Below are 21,964 nucleotides of genomic sequence, written 5' to 3'. Positions count from 1 at the left end.
AATATTCAATAACCCCAAGTCACCCGCAGAAAGCTGAGAGCAGGCCTTGTGAGAAGGAGGCTCATGTTCTTAAACTGCCTGGATTCCTTGGGAAGGTTTCCTTCTCTCCTGGTCTTGGTTTAGAAGTTAATCCCTGAATGCCCAGCCTTCCTGCTCTGACATCCATCCTCCAAACAACCAAGAAGCAAGCCATACCAAGTCCAAGACCACACATGGCTGGAAGGATCTGCCATCCACTTACTGTCTAACTCATATTTCTCTCCAAGATCCAGAGCTCCAGGCTTTTCCTCATGGGTTAAACATCTTCTGAGACTTTGAAATAAGCCCTAGGGGAATTGCCCTGTGTGCACTGTTTTAATTTCAAGCAGAAAGTATAAGGGCTGTTTACTCTTATCTTTTTTGAGCTTAATTCAAAGACCCCTTCTGCTAAACTTCATTGGTGTATACTAATTGATGTCAAAATCAACCAACTCAGTTTCAGTTGCATTTGAATCCATTTAAACTTCAGGGTCCATTAAAAGCAGGATCAAGAGTTCCATTCGCCTAAGCATCAGTTCCCTCCCAGAAGAATTCTCCACAAGCTGGGCTCTCTGTGCAGAGTCTGAAGTGAGCTAAATTCAGTGAAGGAAGCATTCAGTGGAGCCTCAGCCCCCAGTAGGCATCCACAGGTCCATTTCTCCTCCCTTCCAAAATGGGCCTGGGAGCAGCCTCGTATTTCCACAGCCTCTGATTCCAGGAAGAGGGGATTGTGAAGGGATTGACTACTTAAACTCCCTTAAGAAAAAAGTAGTCTTTATATCAATTCACCACCTGGGTTAGGGATCCAAAGACTCCCCTGGGATGCTGTTTGAATAAGCATCTGCGTTTAGGTTTTCTTTAAGAAAAGTTGTTTAAACTGTCATCCAAGCTAGAAGTTTGAGGTTTTATGAAGTCATTTCCTGGGAAGAGAGAAGGCATTCTCTTGCTTAATGAGGGGCTCTCTCTCTCAAGGGTGCCGTTGTGCCTTTCTCACCTCGGCTGCTGGCAGCTGCCTGTGGGGGTGTGAGGATAAAGGCAGATATTGTGAGCCCCTGGGTGAGGCCTGCCCCACCCAGCCCTCACTCTTCAACAGCAGATTCTGCTGGACAAAGATCAAGTCAGAGCCAGGCCCCAGTTTCCCAGGCCACGCTGGACCAGTGAACAGTGGGTTTTGCTAAGACACCCTCCCTCCTCGCTGATCTCCAGCTCTGCACCCCCTCTACCCGCAAGGCTCCTTGATCTGGGTGCCCCCCCCCCCAACACACACAGAGTCAGTGTGAGTGAACATTTATTTGTATGCATTTGCATGCATTGAAAAACTAAAAGGTTAACCTCTGCCTGCAAGAAATAAACAATAGATGGATGAAGGTGAGCAGGGAGGGTGTGCTTGGAACTGGATGCCTGGGATCCTGTGCAGGAGTGCATGGCCCAGCTGGCTGCCACTAGGGGCTGCTGTGGGCAGGGAGTAGACAGAACAGAGTGCTGTTTACTCAGAGGGAGAAAGAAGAAAGACAAAGCAGGAGTTATTTCAGCTTGTGAATATCCTTGTGATTTCCGAGGATCTGGGTGCTTGCCCTCTGCCCCCATTTATCAAGTACGTGGGTCCTTTCTTACAGCGTGGCCCTGCCAGGGCAGTCCCATATGAAGGTCTCCTCTGGCTGATCAGGGACTTGTGTTGACAGGTGCAGGCTGCTGTGGCTGACATGGGCTGGGCTGGGCTGGGCTTCGGGCTTCATCTGCATCAACACAGCTTAGGGAGGAAGAGCTTCTCTGAGGGGGCTGAGCAGAGCTGGACCGTCAGTGACAAACCTCGAATAATAAACATGGAAGAGGGCAACCTAGATTAGGGAGGCAAGGTATCTTTCCCCCAGATTCTGTAATTCCCTATCAGGCTGAGGCCAAGATAAGGAACTATTGGTGCTTCAGTGTTATCCAGGGTACACTTTATTAAGCACCTACCTCATGCAAGATACCTTACTCTAGTTTAACAATATTTACATAAACTCTATTCAGAAGAGCCATGTTAGAAATTTGGAGGGAGGGATGGGGGAGAGTTAAGAGGCTTTTGAGAATAGAGCTCACAGGGGCAAGGAAAGTAAGAAAAGCCTATAAACTGCACCTATTTATTTACCAGGAAATAAAAATTCTCACTGGATGGGAGAAACAGTGAATTAGAGTAACATGCACTGCTTTCTTTATTTCCTGTGGTTTTGAAAATGATTCTCTGCTGAAGAGAGATTTCCTCCACATGCTAAAAAAGCATAGTGGCATTGTCATTGTTGTTGTTATTATTATCGTCCTTCTTACCTGGAACATTTTTTGCCAGTGTGAGCAATTGTCCATAGAGGATACCTATCGTTGCTTATTAATTTAGCCCTTTTCAATTTGAAAAAAAAAAAGACAAACCCATTCCTCCCCTATTGACAATAGATCTGAAACCAGCAGCATTGATACCAAGGTGTTTGTGCAACAGCATTTTGGTCTGGGCTCTGGCACTCTATGGATGGCATTTCAGGCTCCAGCAGAGGATTTGTAATTTTGGCGAGGGTAGAATCTGGGCAGGACTTCTGCATTTGCTACCTGCAGCCACTCCTGGGAGCAGACAGCCCGAGGAGGAAAGAATTTGGAGCCAGCCTTGCTCGAGTCTCATTGTGCAGCTAGGCAGCCTTGATCTGGGCACACGCTGGTGTCTGTCGTGGCCCCCCAGAGACAATGGGAGGTTTCTGGATATAGTCAAAGTTGGAACCTGTGTGGCGGGACAGGAGAGCAGTCTGAGAACTGTTAGCTCACTCCTGACACTAACGCATAGTCAGGAAGCTTCTTGTTCTGTCTGTAGCCTTCACAGTCCTCTAAATGTAGTGCAATGTGCATTAGGGGAAAATGTGTGAATAAGCCTGGTCCATTGTCTGGCACGCAGCTTGTGCACAGCGATGTGATTCCTCTTTCCCTTCTTCCTTTCCTCTCAACCTGCTACCCCCACTCCAAAGGGAAGCTGTCGATTCAGTGATCTCTGCTGAGGAAGGAATGGCCAGTGGTTTAGGAATGGCTGGTGTCCTCAGCTCAAGGGCCTGGAGGGCAATTTCCTGGGCTCTCCAGGGCCACGTGGAGGAACAGCTTCAGGGTGAAAATCTGGAAGAAAACCTGGTAACCCAGAGAAACAGACTCGATGGAGATGCTGTGGGAGTATGAGAGACCCCGTTTTGCTGAGAGTATCAGCAAAGGGCCTTAACTCTCTCATGGGTTCTGCATGAGTTATGTATTTTCTGCTTGTAAAGCATTTGACAGGTTTTAAATGCATCAAACCAAGCAGATTCGTTGTGAAGTGTGGTACACATATGCTGAGTATTTTAGAATCATAGCCACCAGGAATGCGTTTCTCCTGGTGTGAAAACACAAAGACAAATAAATACCTCCTCCATCCTTTGATCACAGTTCCCAGCATAGAGATCTCTGGATTTACATAAATATAAAGATGCATTTGTATGCCTGGAAATCACACCATACCAGATTTCTCAACTTTGTCTTTTTTTGTAGAAGGTTCAGCACCCAGGGACTCTTAGAGAAGGAAGTGATCTAAAGTGATGATTAACACTAACGTCGCTGAGGAATTTCACCTGTATCCTTCCTGCCCAAAGGATGGTCCACAATTAGCAGCATCACCTGGAAGCTTGTTGACAATGCGAAATCACAGCTCCACCCCAGACCTAAAGAGTCAGGATCTGCATTTTAGAAAGAGCTCCAGGTGATTCTGAAGCATGCTGAAATTTGAGAAGCACCATTCTTCAGCTCTGACAGATACCACCCACTTCCCCCAAAGTCAGACAGCTCTTCGAAACTTTCTACTTATTAGCTATCATCGGGCTTTCTGAAGCAGCATGTAGTACGTCATCCCCTTCTTTTCCAAGTAAAGCAATTAAATCACTCACCCAACAAATATTTATGGTGAGCCCACTCTGCTAAGTGTTTGCATGGTAGGAAAGATGTGTATGTGAAGATAACAGTCTTCATCCCATGGCTTTTTCTTCTCCAGACTCCCAACGTATTCAAACAATATGGCTCTCAGACCCCTTTCCCATTCTTCTTCAGTTCATCCAAGTTGTCAAAGTAATTCTTTCCAAAGAATTATCCCTCTTAAAAATTGGCACTTAACCAAGACCCTCATAGCTCAGTTGGTAAAGAATCTGCCTGCAATTCAGGAGACCTGGGTTTGATTCCTGGGTTGGAAAGATCCTCTGGAGAAGGAAATGGCAATCCACTCCAGTGTTCTTGCCTGGAAAACCCCATGGACAGAGAAGCCTTGCAGGCTACAGTCCGCAGGGTTGCAAGAGTTGGACACGACTTGGCAACTAAACCACCAACCAAGACCATAGGTTTTTTTTTTTTTCCTTTTTAATCAAATGATCCAGTAATCTCGATTTGGTGTATTCATGGACTAACCACTTGTTAAGATGAAATGAAGATGACACATGGTAGTATCTATCTAATTCAATAGAATATTCTGTATTTGGGCTCATGTGTGCATGCTAAGTCGCTTCTGGTGTGTCTGCCTCTTTGTGACCCTATGGACTATAGCCCACCAAGCTCCTCTGTCCATGGGATTCTCCAGGCCAAAAGGCTGCAGTAGGTTGCCATTTCCTCCTCTAGAGGATCTTCCCAGCCCAGGGATCCAATCCAAGTCTCATATCTGCTGGGTTGGCAGGCAGGTTCTTTACCTCTAGTGCCAACTGGGAGGCCCATATTTAGGCTTAGAGAAGTATATTACCACAATTGGAAGCAGATACAAAATGTAAAAAAAGTTTATTTGCTCAAAAGAACTGAAATCAGGATCTTGAAGAGGTACTATCACTGTAATATTCATTACAGCACTATTAACTACAGCCCGGATGTGGAAGCAACTTAAATATCCATTAGCGCGTGAATGGATAAGGAGAACGTAGTATATACGCATAACATACATAACATATACACATAACAGGATATTACTCAGTCTCAGAGAGAAGGGAAGTTCTACAACATGCAAAGACATGGATGAACCTTGAGAGCGTTACACGAATGAAATAAACTAGTCTCGGTCAAATACTGCATGATACAACTAACATGAAGTAATTAAATAGTCAAATTCATAGGATCCAAGAGTGAAATGGCAGTTTTCAGGGGCTGGTGAAAGAGAGAACTGGGAAGTTACAAATCGAAAGGCATAAAATCTCAGTTAAGCAAGGGGAATAAGTTATAGAAATCTGTGTACACCATTGTACCTATCATTAACAAAACTTTAAAATTTAAGAGGGTAGATCTCATGTTCAATGTTCTTATCACAATTCAATTATATTTTAAAAATCATGTATTTCCACTGTCGCCTGAAGAAACAGTAATTTAGAGGGGCTTATACTTTTGTGTTCTGGACAGAAGTGTCAGGGAGTCCTGTGGGAGAGGGGGTAAATCCTCTCACTTCTTCGGGCATCTTCATCTAAAATCAGGCCATTGGCATAGATGCATTTAGAAAAGAGCAGCGCTAATAAGAAAGGCACTGAATTGTATCTAGGCATGAATTGCTTTAACACATCGCTTTAAAAAAGTCTTTAAAAATAAAGTGTTTTAGAGTTAAAAGAATTCAGGGGAATGTGGAGTGATTCAATGCATATGGCGTTTCTCTTTGGCCTTGATGAAAATATTCTAAAATTGATTGTGGTGATGGTTGCACAACTCTGTAAATACATTAAAACCCTTGACTTGTACATGTTTAAATGGGTGAACTGTGTGGTATTCGAATTATGTCTCAGTACAGCTGTTAATTAAAAGCATTTTTAAAAAAATAAAATGAGGCTGTTGGGACACATCACCAGTTCCCTGCATGTTCTATCTTATCATTCTGGGCTCTGACTGGAAGGAAAAAGACTCCCCACCACCACATGGCACCACTGGGGCACCCTACTTCTTTTCACCCCACCCTCCAGGCATGTTCCTAGGCCCTGGGGATGCAGAGCACAGCACCTCAGCCTTCATGGAGCTTCTTTTCTAAGAAAGGACTACAGAATGGAGGAGCCAGCAGAGTGGCACCGGCCTAGCAGCTCTCCAGCCCGCACTCTGCAACTCAGATGGGGGAGGCCAGAGAGCAGCATTTGCTGCTATAGCTGTAGGCCCATCAGTTATTCCTTATCTCTGTTTTGTCAGCAGCCCTCTTAAGAATGAGAGAATGAATAAAGCAAAAGAAAAGCTTTTTGTCTGGGGCTAAACCCACTCTTTTCAACATTGACTCCCACAAGGAGCAACTACATCGCTTTGCCTGGGCAGCAAGAGGAGGAAACGGGAGAAGCAGAGTTCCCATGGCACCAAGTAAGCCGCATTTTCCACCCCAACGGCAGCAAGAAAGAGCCTGAAAGAAGTGGGCTCCGGGGTATGATTTACAGAGGCTCTTATGCCCATCCACTCCCCAAGTAAGTGCTCTGAAAACACAGGTCTGCCATAAAATGCAAAATGTATGTTCAGGGGCAGCCAAGGGGGTGGATGCCGCCCCAGTGCAGATCCAGAGAGCAGCGCTCCAGATGACTCACTGACATTTCCTGGGCAAGCTCTCTCAAGCATCTCTACTGCAAACAGCAATCAGAAGCCAGAAAAGCCTTTGCACAGGATGCCTGCCATTCTACTGGTGCAGGGAACCAGTTGTAGGAGGAAATAACACTTTGAAAAGGCTTTGTGATGGACAGGCACTTCTGAGAGGTTCCTTACAAAGCCTGTGTACAGGCAACCCCAGCTTAATGCAACCTTTCGTCCCAGAGTCCCCCTTGAGACAGGAACTCCTCTGGTTGGCCAGGAATCTACCATTGTGGAGGTTCCAGGAGCTTCTCACTATGACCCAGTGATGCTGCTGACCATCCACCAGACTCCGGACCTGCTTATGTGTAGCTGCATGGTCCAATGAGGACTTAGTCCTCTCTGCTCCCTTCCCAGTTTCTTGGTTGTTCCGTGAGGGCCCCAGTGACCAAGCAGCGGGCTGTAGTTTTGGAAAGATTTTTCATCCTGCCAGCACTTCGTATTGGTTAGGGTTCTGAGTTGCCTGCAACAGCAAGCAACTTCGGCTTCTTTGTACAAATGGAGATTTATGGAAAGATATAACAGGCAGGTATTCCCATCTCCTTCAGAATTTTCCACAGTTTATTGTGATCCACACAGTCAAAGGCTTTGGCATAGTCAATAAAGCAGAAATAGATGTTTTTCTGGAACTCTTTTGCTTTTTCCATGATCCAGCGGATGTTGGCAATTTGATCTCTGGTTCCTCTGCCTTTTCTAAAACCAGCTTGAAGAGATCAGCCCTGGGATTTCTTTGGAAGGAATGATGCTAAAGTTGAAGCTCCAGTACTTTGGACACCTCATGCGAAGAGTTGACTCATTGGAAAAGACTCTGATGCTGGGAGGGATTGGGGGCAGGAGGAGGAGGGGAAGACAGAGGACGAGATGGCTGGATGGCATCACTGACTCGATGGACGTGAGTCTGAGTGAACTCCGGGAGTTGGTGATGGACAGGGAGGCCTGGCGTGCTGCGATTCATGGGGTCGCAAAGAGTCGGACACGACTGAGCGACTGAACTGAACTGAACTGATAACAGGCAGGAGCTGCTCCATCTGCCACAGCCACAGTGAATGACCTCAAACCCTTTTCTTTTCAGCATTTTTCAAGATTGAAGGTCTGGGGAGAGAACATGTGCTCTCATTATCCTGGGGTGGGATTGACTCAGTTTTTGTAGCGAAATTATTTTTCACCAAGACCGTCACCAGTGGAGAGGGGCAGAAGATGATTCTGCAATACGAAAGTGGTGGGCCATCAGGGAAGGGGCTATGGTGGGTAGTCAAAGCTGATGGATGTCAACTAGGTAGCTGGCCCAGCCTCCATCTTGCAAAAGGCAACGAAAAAGATTACAGTGCAAAGTCTTTTCTTTTTATTGTCTTTGAATATACTGGAGGCAGCACATGGCGACCTCAACCTGCGTTAGCACGCGGGGCCCTAGTCTCAGCCCCGCATCTCCAGGTTTGGCATCCTTGTGATGAAATGGGGCGAGTTCTGTCAACTTTGCAGGGTGGCTATGAATGAGGAAATGAGTGTGAACATTCTCGAAGAGCAGAGCTCATCCTGTAATTGAGAGGTATTCAGCTAGCTGTGAATGGGCCAGCTGTGCCTGATCACCAGCTTTTCATTCCCTCCTATTCTCACTCCCCTGTCATTTGCCTTTGCTCTGATTGAGTTAGTTTCACTCTGCTTTTGCCTCAGAGGGTTCAGCTCTCAGGTGGCAGAACTCCTCCTTCAGAACGCCTCCTTCGTTCCCTGGCAGGCTCGCATCCAGTCTTCTGGGATTTTGTGGCGCTTCTGCCCTCCCATTGGACTCCATGTCAGCTGGTGGGAGAGCTGGAACAAGTGTGGGAGTCACCCTCTGATGGGGGGCCCCTCCATGGCACCCGCAGAGGACCAGGGTGCCTTCCCCTCATCTGGGCTGAAGCAGAATCTAGGCATTCCACCCGCTGCCGCTCTTGCACATTTTCCTCGGCCTCCTCCTCCTCCCCAGTTCGTTCTCCTTCTAAGCCTGATGATGTTGGGGCCACTGAAACCCAACAGACTGGGTGCCAAGTCGTCTGCATCTCTGAGGCTCTGAATGTAACACAGTTTCTAATCTATTCTACTCCAACAAGGTGTCATTTGGCTATAGCAGTAGCAGACCCAGGTTTTCATTGGAAAGAACCACAGAAAAACAATATTGAGTCCTCTTGAAAACACACCCAACAGCATAGTAAAGAAGCACTGGGGAAAGGGCAGATTCTGAGCAATAGAGTCACCTCAATATAAATCAAGATGAAATAAATTGGGAATCATAATTATAGACTAGACTGTGCATGTCATAAACCTTAAAAATTTTTGTTAACAACTAACAAAAGAAGGGAGGGTAATGCTGATTTTCATATCTTCCACAGAATGAAGTAAATAAATATTATTTAAAATTGATTTATAAAGTTAAAAATGACAAACATTTTCATGTTTTAATTATTATTATTATCTTAATCTAAGAAGGCTTTTTTAAGGAGTTAATACCTCTAGTGGTACTATAATTTTTACTTCAAATTTGTAAACTCTTTTAGTTTAATGTCATTTTTCCTACTAAATTTAAGTAAAATTAAATTTAAAACACAGCATGTATAGTATCATCCACTTCACAGAAATATAGTTTACATAATTTATGTGGCTTCCAATTCATATACATGGAGAGAAAGAGGTATTTGAAATAATATTTTTATAATTTAAAAAATATTCACACTATTTTACTGGTATCTATTTCTAGGGGTTAGATTTGGGATAAATCTTTAACTTCATTCTGTATAGATTTGGCATTGCCTAAATTCTTTATAACGAACACAAACTGTTAAAAACAAAATGGCCCCGTATAATAATTACTCTCAAAAAAAAAGCGTCTTGAGGAAAAGAACCCTGGGTTAATTGGAAAATCTGCTGTAGAGCTAAATAATTTAAAGTGGATTCTTAGGATAACATATGTGATTTTTCATGTTTACCCGGACTATTTGAATATGTCTATAAATCCTGGTGATTTATAGCTTAAGATACATGCTTTCTAAGCATAAAGACATCTGCCAATTGAAAAAGCAGACAAACGAAAGAATCCGCTCTGCAAGGTAAGGAATACAAGTTCAGCCTCTGGTTGGGGAATCTCTGGTTGTTGTCCCACGTGCCGGGGCAACTAAGCTTGTGATGCAACTGCTGAGCCCGTATGTTCTAGAGCCCATGTGCCACAGCTAAGACCCTAGGCAGCTAAATAAATAAATAAGTATTTAAAAAGAAATTCTAAAAAGACTTCCAACTTAGCGATTTCTCTGTATGTTAACAGCAATGGTGCTGTTGAAGCATGACACTGTGCTTTCTTTATCCATGTGGGGGTGCAGAGCTGGTGATAAGTTTGGGGCAGAAGGTGAGGAATGAGCTCTTGTGTTAAAGGCAAATGAATTTATTTTGATCAGTCTTGCCAGAGTGAAGCAAAAAGTGAATATACAACAGAGCTATGATGTGAGGGAAGAGCTGAAAGACTCCCGTCAATGACAGCAAGCTTAGCCTGTAGGACCTAAAGCCCTGTTTTACGTTTCTACCACCTCCAGTTTGGGCTTGATTATCATGACAGCCCCATGCTTTTAGACTCTCTCTTCCTCGAGTAATTTTTTGGTGGCTGGCATCTTTTCTGTTCTCAGTTCAGGGAGAGTGAACTGAGAGCGAGTGGGTTGGTGGGAGAGGGCTAGCCTGGGAAAACAGGGCACTGCAGGCTGCTCTTCCAATCCCCAGCACCTATTGAGGAGATGCGCTAGGCAAAGTGGATCACATAGTGCCCTCTGTAAAAGTGGGTGGGTTTATTTTTCAACTGACCTGGGCAAATTACATTTCTCCAAATTTACGCCAGTCTTCTGACCCAAGCCCAGACATTGCTGCCACCCAAAGAACTGATGTTTACCTAGGGCCTTCCAAATGTATGCCCCCAAACAAGAATAAATGACTAAAGCCTATTTCTACTGAAACTATGGGAAATCTTTGAAATTGCTTGCCATAAAGAAACAAGGGAGTATATGCATTTTTATTTAAACATGGAGAAATATGTGGCATTATTTTGTGTGCATTTTGAAATAAATATAACGTATATAAAATACAATGAAATATAATACATATATATGGTGTTGGAGAAGACTCTTGAGAGTCCCTTGGACTGCAAGGAGATCCAACCAGTCCATTCTGAAGGAGATCAACCCTGGGATTTCTTTGGAGGGAATGATGCTAAAGCTGAAACTCCAGTACTTTGGCCACCTCATGTGAAGAGTTAACTCATTGGAAAAGACTTTGGTGCTGGAGGGATTGGGGGCAGAAGAAGAAGGGGACAACCGAGGATGAGATGGCTGGATGGCATCACTGACTCAATGGAGGTGAGTCTGAGTGAACTCCGGGAGTTGGTGATGGACAGGGAGGCCTGGCGTGCTGCGATTCATGGGGTTGCAAAGAGTTGGACATGACTGAGCGACTGAACTGAACTGAACTGAACTGAATGCACAGTATGATTTAATAGTTACATAAATGCATCTAAAAAGTTCTGCAAATCTCTTAACAACGGTGGCCTTTAGGGAGAAGGGAGGGGACCAATGTTGGCCATAGGGAGGAAAGAGACCTGAACAAAGGGACATGTGTAACATTCTCTCCTATTCTCCCTTTTCTCTTTTTTTTCTATTTTAAGAAATAGGAACATACTTTACTTCCACAACTGAAAATTACTTTTAAGAATTTAGGAATAATACTCTTCAAAATCACAGCAGAGTGTGACTGTGTGGCTAAAAGATGCTTGCTCCATGGAAGAAAAGCTATGACAAACCTAGATAGTGTATTCAAAAGCAGACGTCACTTTGCCCATAAAGGTCCATATAGTCAAAGCTATGTTTTTTCCAGTAGTCATGTACAGATATGAAAGTTGGGCCATAAAAAAGGCTGGGCACTGAAGGAAGAGTTGATGCTTTTGAACTGTGGTGTTGGAGAAGATTTTTGAGAGTTCCCTGGACTGCAAGGAGAGCAAACCAGTCAATCCTAAAGGAAATCAACCCTGAATATTCATTGGAAGGACTGATGCTGAAGCTGACGCTCCAATACTTTGGTCACCTGATGCAAGGAGCCGATTCATTGGAAAAGACCCTGATGCTGGAAAAGATTGAAGGCAGGAGGAGAATGGGGTGACAGAGGATGAGATGGTTGGATGACATCACTGACTTGATGGACATGAGTTTGAGCAAGCTCCAGGAGATGGTGAAGGGCAGGAAAGCCTGGCATGCTGAAGTTCATGGGGTCACAAAGAGTTGGACATGATTGAGTGACTGAACAACAACGAAAAACAACTCTCCAGGAAGTTCAGTTATAAACTTAATTATTGCCTAGTCGTAGTGCTTCTTTGTTTTAAAAACTGATATCTGTTATTTAATTTTTTCTCTTTTTGACAGGTGGGACTATGTTCCTTCTTACTAGTTGTTTGATGTATACCTGTGGTTGATTCGTATTGATGTATGGCAGAAACCAACACAATATTGTAAAGCAATTATCCCCCAATTAAAAAATAACATATTGAAAAAAACTGATATCTGCATGGTACCTATATTTTTTTATACAGTTGATTCCACAACATCATTGGAATGAATTAAAATGTAAAAAGATGTCTGTTATCTGGTGTTTATACATGAATAAATATTATTTGCAACTGGGAAGAGCCATAAACTTGTTCATGAATGGAACACAGTATTCACTCAACAAAATACTTGTTAAAATGGCTAATTGTCTGGCTGGCTGGCTGGCTGGATGAGTGGATGGATTACTGGCTGGGTGAATAAATGACTCATGTGGTGTGAAAGATAATCATTTGTTAGATTAAAGACGACCTTGAGCACAGTTTATAAATCTGAAACAAAAAATGTGGTTAAAACACATTCTCATTTACTTCGGTTAAGAGCTGAATTTGATAAAGACAGTGTTTCTTAACTTAAAAAAATCAGCAAAATGAGTGGTTGGACAAGATGATCTAAATCTAATGGTAAAGCTGAAGCTAAGACTTCTGGTGTGCAACTAGGGAGCAGTAAACTGTCTCTCTCTCTCTGTGAAATGAGAGGAAAACATACAAATGAGCACCAAAATCATTTAGAAGTGTGGCGGAGTGATTACGCAAGTTACAAGAGAGGACAACAGTGCCCAGAGGTGCTGCAAAGCAGTCAGGAAAACCGAATCCACTGCACAAATATGGGTTTCATTCCAAAAGGGGCAATAGAAAGAGACAGACAGTCACTGGCAGCCAAGTTTCTGCTCCACCACAAACACGAGAATGGAACCAATAATCGCATCGAAGGAAGCAAGAGGTGCATCTTCTCACAGGCACTCGGGGAAGGGTGCTTGACCAGAGCGATGTCACGTCCTTTCCTAAATGATCACCTTCTTCCTCTCTTTTCACTTCCCACCACAGGGTCACTGCCCTCCCCTCCCCGCGTTGTTATAGCTCTAAGATGTGGAAAATATGAAGAATGAATGACAGAGGATGAGATGGCTGGATGGCATCACTGACTCAATGGATGTGTCTGAGTGAACTCCGGGAGTTGGTGATGGACAGGGAGGCCTGGCGTGCTGCGATTCATGGGGTTGCAAAGAGTCGGACACGACTGAGTGACTGAACTGAACTGAACTGACCTGAACTGAACTGAATGTGTAGCATGAAACTTTCACCTTGGTTCCACTATCAGCCCACTCTGTCCCAGCCCATCAGGGCAAACAAAATCTTTTCTCTACGCTCTAGAGGGCTTTTGGCAGGCATCTTGCCAGAAAACATCTCCTGGTTTATGCAGCAAAGAATCTCCTAGACGACAGTTTGAAAAGCTCGGTATTATATGATGCCCTGGGGTCCATGGTTCTCCAGGAGCTTCTAAGTATCATCACAAAGGGAACACCAAGGCAGAGAGTGACTTGGAAATTAGTGGGAATGAGAGGGAAGTGATTTTGCCTATTTACACAACCGTCTAAAGAGGGCAGACTGACGCTCTGGGTGGAAGGAAGGAAGGAGAGAGAAATAAAGCCCCCCTCCCTCCCATCGTCCCCCCTCCTCACTGGCTGGCAGTGACTGACTTTGGAAGTGCCATGTACGAATCTCTACTTAAAACACATGCTGTCAAATTTGTTTTTCTGCACCTTGAAAAATTCTGTCAAATGCCATAAGCCATTCTGTCAAGAAAACTCTTGTTTTTCACTGCCAGATCCTTTGCCTTGCCTCTTTCTTCTTCAGAGCATTAACCTTCTTCATGGGCTGTTGGCCAAAGATGATGGAGGAGATGGATGCTCTCCTTGGGCATCCCGATGATTGAATGGACGATTTGGTGATACATTAAACCACTTGCTTCAAACTCTAATGCCTACAGGAGCCAGCCAGGCCACATAAATGAGCAAGCAGAACTGCTGGCAGCTTTGACAAAGTGGACTGTCCCCTTCCCACCTGAGGACCTGGTCCTCCGCTCCAGCTGACTGTTGACCTGCAAGTCTACCGTTGCCAGATCTGCTGATCTGTCCCATCCACTTCAGGAACAACAAGAAAACTCAGAGAAACATAAAGGTTAACACAAACTGTTTTTCCTGCTTGCAGTAATTTTTCCACTGGCAAATCTGTGCTTTCTCCATCTTTCAGGGAATTGGTTTTTCTCCTATTCTGTACTCTTTTTAAAATAACATAAAACACTTTTTGTTATTTAAAATTAAAAAAAAAAACATAAAAATGTTATTTACAGAAGCTATTTTCTCTCTCCGTCTGCAGTAACCTCTCCAAGGATGGGCACCTAACAGAGCCTGAATGATCCTGGTACCTCAGCCTGCTGGCCATGGACACAGTGATTGGTCCAGGTCATGGGCATGGGGCCCAACTTGGTCAGTCAGTATCCCTTCCTGTTTCTTCTTCTTCTCTCTCTTTCTCTTTTTTAAACAATTGGAGAGTTGGGCCAAGAGCCTTCTTTTCATTGTGAAGTTAGGAGAGTGTCAGTTAAGAAAAAAGACTCCAGCCTTGTGAAAGAAGCCAGCTTGAAGGAACACCTGGAGATCAGAAGCAGAGAGTCCTGACGGCAGTCAAATTCTCTGTCTCCATCGTCTCAGAAAGCCGCTCCCTTCCTGTTCTTTTCAAGGACTGGTTTTGTGAGGAAACAAACCCTACTTTTTGCCTAGCTAATTTGAGTTGAGCTTCTGTCACTTGTCATTCGAAAAACTCTGATGGGTATATGGACTCTGGCACTAGAGTTCAATTCAATCTCATCTGACTCTTGCTACCTGTGTGGCCTTGAGAAAGTTTATTAATCTCATCGCCTCAGTTTCCTCATCTGTAAAATGGGAACATGGGATGATTGGAAAGATTAAAATAGTCAGTACCCATAAAGCACCCAGAACATGTGTTGTCATTGACGTATGATCAGGTGGCAAAAAGCCCCAGAGGGAAGAACCCAATCTGTCTTCAAAACGACCCAAGCTGTAGCTCTCCAAGAATAATTTGAAAGTTGAAAGGTGATTCTTCTTCTAAGCAGCTTCTTACTCTTTAAGGAATGGTAACTACATAAGGAAGACATTTCTCTTTTCCTTTCCCAAAGAGAAGGAAAAAATAACTTTATGAAATCAAATTCATGTTACATCAAGAAATTAGAAGACAAACTAGGAACTCTAGAACAAGGTGGAATTTATTGCTTTTCTGGGAGGGATGGAAAGTTGAAGAGGGAGTGGAGTCACTGTAAGACATTTAAACACCCACCACAAAGAGAAGTTACTAATGGGTGAGTGTAGGGATAATTTAATGCTTGCTTTTATGAGAGAATCCAGGAAATGACAGGCCTGTAATTTTGACTTTAGTTGTAGAGGGAATGAAAATTCTGTTCAGGATTAGAGCAGCAGAATGCTGTGAAAGTTATTATTTAATTAGGAGCTGTGAGCACAGATTCAAACAAGGGAAGAATTCTCATTTTACAGGCAGTATGTTCATTGGATTCTAAAGAAATGAAGAGACAGCAGAGAAGTGAGCTACCAACTTCTCCAAGACAGCCTATCTGAAATGCAGCCCGGAGTGAGAACGTGGGGTCATGAGTCCAAGGAAACCTCCCTGTGAACTGCTTTTACCCTCGAGAGCCCTTGGTGCCAGTCTCATCGGAAATGATGTCATGTGAAGAAGAAGAACGGGAAGAACAAGTTGAGTGTCAATTGCTGTGTTTCAAGCACCAAACCGAGAAAGGAAGAAGTTAAAAGGATGTTGAAGGGGTTGCAGTTTTGATCAGAGAATCAGCTTTTGGAAGTCTCATGATAAAACACCAGGTAGAAGCTATGGAGTCAGGGCACAGCCTGTCCCTTCTTGGAGATTTTCAGGAAACGATGTGATAGCTACCCGAAGACAGTGCCAGGAGAGGGAGTGGGACAGGTCCTTTTTTTTCCTGTTAATTTTTACTAGAGTAGAGTTGCTTTGCAATGTTGTGTTAGTTTCTGGTGTCCAGCAAAGTGAATCAGCTATTCATACACATATATCCCCTCTTTGGTTGGATTTTCTTCCTATTTATGGTATCACAGACCATTGAGTAGAGTTCTCTGAGTTACAACGTAGGTTCTTAATAGTTGAGGGTGATTTCACAGCTATTTTGCCCACTTTCACTACCTCCTCAACACCATGAGTGATACTGGCATTTACACACTCTTGTGGAAAGTTTCAACACTGAATCTCCTTTATAGAGGAATGAAGATTTCATGAGTTCATGATAACTGGGAAGCCCTCTCTGTTGACATGGTGGAGAAGGTGGGTTAAATGACTAAGGAAACTCATGGTTATGTTTGAAATCACTATTTTTCCAAGGGTAGACAGCAGCCTTAAAAAATGGAGGATCAGCAAAAGGGTGGCTGATCAGTCCCAACATTTAGTTTACTCCAATTGGAACAGGTTAAAAAAGGAAGTAAATCAGAGACTGACTTGAATAATCCATGTGCATCCACAGAGCATCCCAGGTTCAGTCTAATCAACTGCAAGGTAACATGATCTGGTTACTAATCCCAGCAACCCATGACCTAAAGTATTTCTAGGTTGTCTCAGAGAGGATAATAATTTCACTTCAGACAGTGTTATGTCTCACACTTTGTCAATTTAATCTCCAAGTTATACCCTCAGGAGGTGATCAGGTACAGAGAAGAAAGCTTATCTGAACCAAATGACACAGATTCTTGTCCCAACTCTCGTTCTCATTCTGGTGACCTTAGGCAAGTCATTTTTCCCGCCTAAGCCAGTTTTCCATACTATAAATTTGAGGCAATCAAGGGAGAGACTTCTCTCAGGACCATCAGTGGTCCTTCACGGCCTAAAAAGTGGAGTCTAAAAATCCACATCTAGTCTCCAAATTTTTTTTTCCTCCTTGTCTTTTCAGACTTCTCTCTATACTGCCTCTGGCAAAGGCTGAACACTTCATCCCCTCCAGAATGTTCCTGAACATTATCCCACCATTTTCTTCTTTCTAGAAAGCCCTTCAGCTCCCTCTCTGCTGCTGGAACACTCTCTTCTTTCAAGATCTATGCCATCATTCCTGACCCCAAGAGGATTTATCCATCAGGCCCCATAGGGCATTCACAAGCCTGTGACAAGGTCTGAGACCCACAGTGGAGGTTCCTCTCAGAAAGAAAGCATGAGTTCCAAAATATGAAAACTGCAAAATTCAAATATTTTCAAGATAAATGTTGACAAAAATTATTAAATTTAACATGAGAACTGGGTGTATTTTAGTATGATTACCATATCTTGGGCGGGAACTTCAAAGGAAAAAGTATATGAGGTCTTACAGACGTCTCATGGGGAAGACTCCTGCTGAACCTCAGGCTTGGAGGGCTCTCCCCCACCTTATTGCTTTGCCAGGAATTTGCGGATACATCTACCCCACCACTAACCTCACTCTACTCTGTAGCAAGTGACCTGTGTCCACTGCCGCCTCTTGTTCTTGAGGACAGGAGTCCTGTCTCCAGTAGGGCATCCCAATTAGCAGCCATAGGCCAACAGACAGTTTTCAAATCAGAACATTTTACCAAATGCCCGAGTTCATGGCTTCTTTTAAAAATTTAGATGATGTGGTCACATCTCTTCCTTTCACGTTTGCATGAAGTGATAGAGCTGAGAAGTCAGGGATGTGTGGTCTCCCGTTTGCTGAGTGCCTTGTGCCCACTTGTGCCATTTATGTCATCAGCCTGGCAACTGCAAACCCTGAATCTGGGGCCCTCCTTTCTTACTTTTTTGTGAAACTCCTCTTCTTCCTCTTTATACCTAGCACAGTGTCTAGCAAGGTATGTATTTATTAAGCAAATAAGTGATCACAAGGCTTGGAGCTTAACATCCCCAAAATTCATTACTAAAATCAGACTTTGAGTTGCACAAAAAAAACTTTATCCATTTACTAATGGCATGATATTCTTTTCCCTTTTCCAGCTGGTTGAGGGAGAGAAACTAATAATAAGCTATGTGGAGTGTAATTGGATCATTTTACTGAAAATGATCACAGCAGTAACAAATTATATCTGTATGATGGAGCTCCAGCATTACTGAATTTTTGGTCAAATTTGCAGGCAAATTATTGTCTTAACTCCAAAATGATGCATCCAAGGATTTGTTAACGCAAGAGTGTCAGATGCAATGGAAATGCATAATGAAACATGAACCAAAAGCAAGATGAGTACCTACCATCTAGTGTCTCTATTTTTCTTATATCAAATAAAATAAGTTTTCTTTCATCAGTTGATAAAAATATTCTTGATGAGATGAGAAATTCAGCTGAAAGGAATGCCGGAGAAGCCTAAGTACTACTGATAAGAGATTTGAAATCATCATTTCAGAAAATGGAATTTTTTTTTTTTTTTTACATTTCATATTTGCTTCTGAGATTCAAGTTACAGAGGTCCGATTTGAGAACATGTGGGAAAATATGCTATTCTATGGCCTCAACTCTGGAACTTAAGGTGATATTTTCAGTGACGGTTTGACCTGAACCACACGTACACTGCAGTGCTAACGTGGCTGGCTTGTGTTGGCACAGGGGGCGTATCATCTTCCCAACCAGACTCCAAGCTCCTTGAGGGTAGGCACTGTCTCTTCCCACTCAGTCTCTTTGCTTTCCTACTGCAGTGCCCTGTGCATAACTGGTATCCACACATCTAAGATTACTTGCTAATAAAAACACCCAACCTATTTGCCTTTACACGCAGCAAAGCTTCACAGAAAGCTCTTAGAAAAGTAGCAAGCTCTAACATCTGGAAAGGCCAAGGAAAAGTGAGTAGATTTATGAGGGGAGTGTTTGTCATTAATAATTCATGCAGGGAGAAAACTACTATTGGAGAATAGTGCTCTCTTCCAATGCTATGGTAAGTTTCTATGTTATTGCAATGGAAATGTCACCACCTTGGTAATGGAAAATGAGATTTATATATTGGCAAATTACATCAAATCAGATGTAGTTCAGTTTCAGAGATGGGATTTAACCTGTGAAATATTGGAAATAATGGGCCAGAATGTAACAGAAATCTCTTGTAGCATTATTTTACAAACCAAGAATACACCCACTATTATCCTTGAAGCATGATGTGTGTTTCTATTCCTTGGCCAAATAGTCATTGACACCAATAGTCATATGGCTCAGATCAATGAAGGGACATAGTAGATTGGATTATCTTCAAACAAACAAAATTTCCTCCCACCCATCTCATCCAGTCTCCATGGGAGAAGTGAATTTCCCTTCCCTGACTTTGAGCTGAGCCATGTGACTTGCTTAGACCAATTAGATGTTAGCAGATGGGCATATAAACCGAGGCTCAAAGTGTGCTAGAGGATTGCTATTACCCACTTGTGCTTCTGCCCCTGACTTGAGAAGAACGTTCCTTGAATAGTCATTGCCCCTTCAGTCTGAGCCCTGAGCCAAGATCTGCGAAGCAAAGATGCCGCCAGAGACCTGCACACATGTCCATTTGGGGGTATTCTGTAACACAGCAGTAACTGACTGATACAAGGGCCCTGCCTGCCCAAGGCCTCTTTTATGTGTATATACAGGAAACTTGAAGAGTCACAGCATCTCAGAGGAAGGAGGGGCACGGGCAACTGGGAAGTACTGTTTTTGAGGATTCAGAACACCAGTGGTTGGATGGAGAAAGATGGCTGTTGATTCTAGAATTCTAGAGCTGGGTTCTTGTCACATAGCTGTGCTCTGAAGGAAAGCTCACCTGGATTGCTTTGAAAAATTCTATCATTGAAGACTTATCATTGAAGGAATTGAAAAATTGAAGAAATAGAAAAATTGAAAAGCTTATCATTGAACAATTCTATCATTAAAGGAAGAAACCAATGAATTACAGACCCCTCAAACTCTCCTTCTCTTTCTCTCTCCCTCTCTTTCAATTTAGGGGTGGACGCAGTACAGTGCAGCTGACAGTGCACCGGATAAAGAAGCAAGAAACTTCACCCTGCTGCTGACTCTGCCACTGCCTCTCTGAGACTTGGGCTACGTTACTTCACTTCTTGGAGCTTCATTTTCCTCATCAGTAAAGCAGAGCTGGTAATGCGACCTGCCTCACAGAGGCATTGAAGGGATTTATGAAATACCAATTCTAAAGTGTTCACGACAATGTCTGGCTCAAGCTCTGCCTCTGGGGAGAGGCGGATAGCTCTTCCTTTCACAACCTCCTGTAGCAGAAAAGGTTACATATTTCCCCGTCTGTCAGGTAAACATGTGCAGAGCCAGCACCCACAAGTATCTTCCTGTCAACAAAACTGGCATGTGGCAGCCTCCCTGCAGAGCAAAACAGGCCTCTAGGGTCTTGAGCTCTTTCTGTAAGAGCCATGTGTTTCCTGCAATCCCTGAGCGGGCCATTCTTAGTAGAAAGGTAACACCTCATATACTCCAATCTGGTCTTTTGACTTTACTTCCTGTTTCACACATCAGTCCCTACCAGGTTTGGTTCCTGGAGCTGCAGTCAGCTTTCAATCTCGCCCCAATAAACTTCACTCAGCAAATGCGGGCCACTCACAGTGTATTTGAGATTTGGGTACCCTCCCTATCTCCCAGGCAGATAGGCCCTGATTTGTCCTCCAGAAGTCCATAATCCCTTTGAGGAAGACTTCTAGTGGGGAATGTTGCTGTATCCAAGAGGTATTATTTTTTCTTTTTTATTGAAATATAGTTGATTTACAATATTGTGTTAGTTTCAGGTATACAGCAAAGTACAGTTAGTTTCAGTTACACACACACACTCATGTGTATGTATATATATTATTTTTCAGATTCTTTTCCATTATAGGTTATTATAAGATATTGAATATAGGTCCCTCTGTTTGAGGTTCCCAGGTGGCACAGTGGTAAAGAATCCAGCAGACACGAGAGCCTTGGGTTTGATCTCCCATCGGGACAATTGCCGGGAGTCCTCTTTGGTAGTCACAAAGACCTAGAGAAGCTGGCTAGCAGTGGAAGGCAATGGGTACCTGCATTCAAACAGGAATGGTGAGGTTAGGAGGGAGGTGGAGCTGGGCCTCAGAGAAGGAAGGGGGAGAGAGATGGCACATCAGTGCTGCACCGAAAGTCAGCTCTGCGTGCTGATGAGGACTGTGTGAGGAGAGGGTGGAGCAGATGTGTTGGAGGAATTCCAACGCAGATCATCCCTGCCACAGAAGCATTCTGAAAGGAGAAAAGCCAGCTGGGAGTACCATGGGCCCAAACGTGAGGTTTGGCCTTTGAACATGGGTTCACTTTTTATTTATACACAACTATTTATGGAATTTATTTATGGGCTTCCTTGGTAGCTCAGTTGGTAAAGAATCTACCTGCAGTGCAGGAGACCCCAATTTGATTCCTGGGTTGGGAAGATCCCCTGGAGAAGGGATAGGCTACCCACTCCAGTATTCTTGGGCTTCCTTTGTGGCTCAGATGGTAAAGAATCCACCTGCAATGTGGTCTACCTGGGTTCGATCCCTGGGTTGGGAAGATTCCCTGGAGAAGGGAAAGACTACCCAGTTCAGAATTCTGGCCTGGAGAACTTCATGGACTGTATAGTCCATGGGGTCCTAAAGAATTGGACACGACTGAGTGACTTTCACTTTCTTTCATTTATGGAACACCTACAATGTGCCAGAGATTGTGAATATGGTGGTGAACAAGATGGCCTCTTCTCCGCAGAAATCACATTATGTTGGAGGTGGGGAGTAGAGGAAACAACCAGTAAATAAATAGAACAGTTTCTGATAGTGGTAAATACACGGAAGGGTGGGGAATGAACAAGATGAAATGATGGGCACGGTCTGGTTGTGTGGTCAGAATGGGTGGTATTCGCCATCGTCCCCTGCAGACCCGTTCTCTCCCCTGCCCTATACACCAGG

Source organism: Budorcas taxicolor, chromosome 18 (assembly GCF_023091745.1).
Source record: "Budorcas taxicolor isolate Tak-1 chromosome 18, Takin1.1, whole genome shotgun sequence".
Lineage (NCBI taxonomy): Eukaryota > Metazoa > Chordata > Mammalia > Artiodactyla > Bovidae > Budorcas > Budorcas taxicolor.
Note: the sequence above shows the minus strand (reverse complement) of the source record.